The 5,619-nt window shown below is 34.9% G+C and overlaps 1 pseudogene across 1 annotated transcript; it reads right to left on the bottom strand.

Annotated features, from left to right (window-relative positions):
• Positions 1–557: 557 nt before the first annotated feature.
• LOC114316861 (uncharacterized) lies at positions 558–4,521 on the bottom strand (annotated as a pseudogene). Its single transcript, XR_014350258.1, has 6 exons — positions 4,373–4,521; positions 3,760–4,161; positions 3,125–3,681; positions 1,473–2,065; positions 1,099–1,363; positions 558–1,020 (listed from the first exon to the last, which is right to left on the bottom strand). The product of XR_014350258.1 is annotated as an uncharacterized LOC114316861 (transcript).
• Between the last annotated feature and the right edge of the window lie 1,098 nt (positions 4,522–5,619).

Here is a 5,619-nt window from a genome sequence, read left to right as displayed (position 1 = left end):
ATGAATACTGAACTTAACGGTTTGTACTGCCTGGCTAGGGGGCCATTTCCCTAAATAAGCTAAAATAATAAATCAATTCTCAAACTAAAGTCTAGTTTGGAAAGACTAAATAAGGGCCTGTTTGGTAGAGCTGTGGGAAAGTGATTATAGATTATAGCTTAACAGATTATAGCTTATAGCTGTGAGTATAAGCTGCTAACCTGTTTGGTGTAGCTGTGGGATTATAGATTTAAGCAGTAGAGTAGTGTTTGGTAAATAAGCTGTAAAATAGCTTTTTGTTGTGTAATTGTCAATTTTGCCCTTATGAAGAGGAAATTTGTAATTTTTGTCATTTTCTTCTGTTTAAATATTGAAAAAGTTATTTCATTAATGGAAATTGATTAATTAGTACCTAATTTGGTACATTTTATTTACCTCTATTTTTTTTATTTTTGTATTTATTTTTTTTGTAATAAATATTGAGTTGACAAGAAAACAAAAAATTTAATTGCAATAAAAATATAATAAATTACTATTAAGGCAAGAAAAAGGGCTCTTCATAGATATTTATAGAGCTCCTAATTTCGTCTGCAAATTGACATACAAATGTTATGTCTTCTCACTTCCATTTCGGTGTCATCACATGCAACATCATTCCCATGGCGTGCTTGTTGAGACGAAGATCCTTCCTCTTCATTAGGCATATAATCCGTGTATCTATCATAAGAGTCAAATGCAATATCGCGGAGCTTACTTCGTCGGATGAAATTATGAATTGCCATTGTTGCACAAACAAGTTTGACTTGGGTCGGCCACTTGTAGTTTGGTGGGATATCCTTTATCATCGGCCATCTTGCTTTCCAAACCCCGAACGTTCTTTCTATTACACTTCTAAGTGAGGAATGTGCTTGGTTGAATTTTTCTTGTGCATTTTGGGGGGGTTGACCATGTTCAAATTGAGCTAGATGGTATCGCTCTCCTTTGTAAGGTGCAAGATATCCTTCATGTTTGGATAACCAGCATCCACCAAGTAAAACTCATCTATTTTAAAATTTCAAAATAAAATATAAGTAAGAAATTATAAATGTAAAAAGAAATATGAAGATGTGAGTGTGGTGCATCTATTGTAGCAATCGAATATAAAACAGTTACCTCCTTGTGGTTTTGGAAAATTAAAACTAGGATTCCTAATTGCATCTAAGAAGATCCGAGTATCGTGTGCACTTCCTTCCCATCCTGGTAAGCAAAATGTGAAACACATATCAAAGTCACATGCAGCCATTATGTTTTGAGTCGCATATCCCTTTCTACCTATTAGACGAGCTTGCTTATCTGGAGATATATATGCTTTGATGTGTGTCCCGTCAATTGCTCCAATACAATCCTATGACATGATAATGAATAAAAAACATTTTAGCCACAGATTAGTATAAATATCCTACCAACATTAATTATATGTAACACCCAAGTTGCGCTTGTAGTTAATTATTTACCTTGAAATGAGGATAATATTTGCGGTTACGTCGAATATATGGATGCACACCATTAGTCGGTTGAGGCCTTACCCAGTCAATGGACATCTTTGTAACAGCCTTTAACACCTTCTTAAAATATTTTGAAATAGTCTCGCCAGAATGTTGAAATCTTTCTTGGACATTTCTGTTTCGAATGTCACCGCCAACAATAAACAAAAATATTGCAACTTGCTCTTCAACCGAGACTTGTCGTCCAGTTTGAAGGCCATAATTTGTTTGTAACAAATTACATAATTGGTAAAAGACCTCTCTTTCCATTCGAAAATTTTCAAATATTCTTGTCCGATTCCCTTCTTGTAATTCCACCATCCACATCCCTCCTGTTAAACAAGATGTCCTGCATGGTTCTTTTATCAAATAATTTGTTGCATATGTCGCTGCAACTGTAGCCGCCGTAACTAAGAGCATATTATTATTTTGTTGGGTTTGTGATGTGCTGCCTTCATCATCAGTATCTTCATCATCATGGTCATCATTCCATTGGTCTTCATCGTTGCTACTCATCTTTAAAACTGTCAACTGTGCTGGATAAACCATGTTGCAATTTAAAACTTTAAACAAAAACCAATAAATGATAATAAAATATCATAACTTGTCCAGATATACTAAAATCCTGAAGCATTCCTCATATGTTGAATTTTTATTTTTTATTTTTTATTTTTTCTGATAGAGGATGAAAAAATAAATAAATAAATAAAAATAAAAAATAAATAAGGGGACGGACAAAGTGCCTGAGGAAAAAGACCAAAACTTGTTTTACCCAACATCATGGCTTATTAGAAAGTCCTTACATGTGGTAGTTTAAAATTCAGAATTAAAAGTTATGCCCAGAAGTCAAATGTCAATTAAGCCTATGGACATGAATGCAATTCAAGCAAGCAGCACTGTGATGACAGTTTAAGAAGCAATTCCCTGGGAAAGAAGCACTGTTATGACTATGGGACTAAGAAAGTAGTATTCCATCACAAAAATTCCATAGCTACATTTCATGCAACCTGTCTTCCATTTATCCCAAATAAAGAAATAATGGCCATATGAACAAATAAAAAAAATAACAAATAATGTCATCCATTTATCCATTTCATGCAACCTGTCATACATTTCATGCTTTACATTTCAACCTGTTATATGAACAAATAATGGCCATACAAAAATGACATAGGTTAAACATTAAAATGTAAAGTAAGAAAATTATACCTTCAACTTCAACAAAATTATTACCTGGACAGACTGAAATGTAAAGGAAAAACAATGTAAAGCACAAAAATGAATTGAGTAAACCATTCAACTACATATACATATATATAACCTTCACCATTGACCTACCAGGCATATTCAACTAACATTCAACAACTAATTGCATTCCCCAACCATTCAACAAGTCAACAAGTCAACATGTCAACCATTCACCAACCATTCAACAATTTAGTCCAACATAATTTAATAAAATTTGAAATAATAAGTCCACAATTAAAAGTCCAACTAGTCAATATTCATAAAAGGAAATATTAGGGAAATATTGCAATAGTCCACAATTACTAAAATAAGAAGTCCAACAGAACACTCCACAATTAATAACAACGGGACAGTCCACAATTAGCCGCGATAACCTGTGGTGGCCTTCTCCATCTCAATCTCCAACTTCAGAAACTTAAGGCGAACTTCATCCGTAGGAAGACTCATGAAACACTCCCGACGCTTGTCTCGTAAGAATAATCGGGCGGCCCATACATACAGGTCATCATCCGGGGACACACCAGGGATGTTTTCCAACATCGCCAAACAATCTGCAATTGAAGGATATCTTGATGAGGTCTGTGTTGAAGTTCCTGAAGATGACTCAACCACATTTACTATGCGAGCAAGTGTCTTGTTAAGTAGAGCTGCACCAGTAAATTTCGTCTTCTTGCTCTTGGTTGATGAAGCAGGTGTGTTTGATGAACGCTTTTTGTTTAACTCAGAGGGATGAATCACCTCCAAAGCATCATCATCATATTCAGCATCATGTGGGGTATGAAATTCCTCTACATTGTCATCAACGTCAGGCATAACCCCTGAGCTAGGAGTGTATGCCCATTCTCCTGTAGCAGCTGCATCTGAGAATAGTATGTCTAAGTCTTCACTAAATTGCAACGGCATACGCCGAAATTTAGCAGCATCAGGATACCTTTGCAACAATTACAAAGAAAAAAAATAAACATTTACAATTATCAAAATTTGGTGCGTTTAAACAACAAAAACAAACATAATATGTACATTAAGCAATTTAAATACCTCCAATTTGTTGGTCCACCACTCATCAGATGCAGATATAGCTCCAGTCAATGTGTCACGGCCTAAGCCGGTCTCACCCCTTAAAAGATTGTTCCATAACAGCCAATCTTTTTTCAACACATCCCAATGGTTTTTCATTTGTAGTCGTTGGTATGTTTTTCCAGTCATAGTTTTAAACGAAGTTATGACATTTTCCCACCCGACCCTATCTAAGTGTGTACCAGGTCTGTGTCCGACCTTCACTTGGTCAACACAAAGCTTAATAAAGATTTCATTTGATTTTGCATCCCAATGAGCCTTAGTAGATGGTACTTGAGAGGATTTTCCCTTATTCTGCCTATTTTGAGATTGTGTTTCCTGTTGGGTACTCATTCTATGAAACAAAAAAAAAAATTGTTTAACACATACTCATTAATCATTGGTTGCATTAAAACATAAGACTAGTACAAAATAACCATACATGGCATGATTAGCATAAAACATAAGATTACTACAATCGACATCTCATCGTTGGGTACACAACTGAGCAAAAACACACATATCTAAAAGCCACCTTCAATCATTTGAAGAGTAATGCAACTGACAGAACAATACAAATTGTGAGCAAACCCACAACAAGCTGCTTCATAAATGTTACAGATTGCTCAAGCATTTGGTTCTTTACTTTTAGTCCTACAGTCTCGATGTTTTGATCTTCATAAAGATTTGTCTCGTTCCTCAGCCTCTCTACCATCGTCATAGATTTTGGGGTACACCACCTCCAAAATTGACAATTCCTTTTCTCACAATTTACATACAGTCTTCCTTTTGATGGCTTCTCGGATTCGGTTACCCTTATGGCAGCTCTTACACCACACTCACATTTCAAAGCCTCGTACCTCAAATCCAAGGTCTCAGCATTGCAAGCATAGTTACTAGATGATGACATGCCTCTGCAGTAATTAGGAAGAATTGAATCCACATCCTCTAAAATTGATTGGGAACTTAAAGATGTTATACATGATTATGCTAGTAAATTTAAAAGTGAAGGGGGAAAAGAGTGGTAAAAGAAAGAAGACAAAAAGTCTAGGCATCGCACTTAGGGTTAGGAATGCATCACGCAATCTGAAAGAAGCTTCAAAAGCTCTGGTTATTCTCTAAAACTGAACTGTATTGAATGAGAGTCATTACATGGTTTTAGGCTTTACAGAACTCCTTGGCCTAATTTTGTGTAAACTATCTAATTTTGTGTAATTGAGCTGTTCATGTTCCGGGGAAAATGCAACCGGAAGCACAGGAATTTAAAATTTCAATCTTTTGTTTGTTTCTGGTTTTTTTTCTCACAACCAAACACAGTGTAGTTGAAGTTTATTTTGGCTCTGTGTTCGTAAAATGATGGATTTATTTACAGATACTTAGTACTAACTTCCAATAAGGGGAATTTATCACTGCTCATTAGTTGCAAATGATTATTGTAATTTAGATTGTAAATGATTATTTGCAGCAGCAGTTTTTCAATTCTAAGTCTAATTTTGTGGACAAAGATATTTTTTTTTAATATTTAATTTTCGTTCTATTTTTCATGTGGAACATCATAGATTTTTAATCTCCTATTTGACGATATTAATGTATGATCAGTAGTATTGGGTGCCTATGAGGTAGATGCCAGAGTTTGGTGTATATTTTATATGATATTTTACTTGTAATTGAGGGTATAATTCTGGTTTCTACCTTCCTAATTGTTTCCACAATCTGCTTGATGTATTGTTCTGAAAACAGTCATTGGTGACCTTTACAGCCCGTGTTTTGAAATTACCAAAATACTTATGAAATAATAGAAATCCTGTAAGGA

Source organism: Camellia sinensis, chromosome 14 (assembly GCF_055761805.1).
Source record: "Camellia sinensis isolate YWXY chromosome 14, ASM5576180v1, whole genome shotgun sequence".
Taxonomy (NCBI): domain Eukaryota; kingdom Viridiplantae; phylum Streptophyta; class Magnoliopsida; order Ericales; family Theaceae; genus Camellia; species Camellia sinensis.
This window is presented reverse-complemented; position numbering and strand designations above follow the sequence as displayed.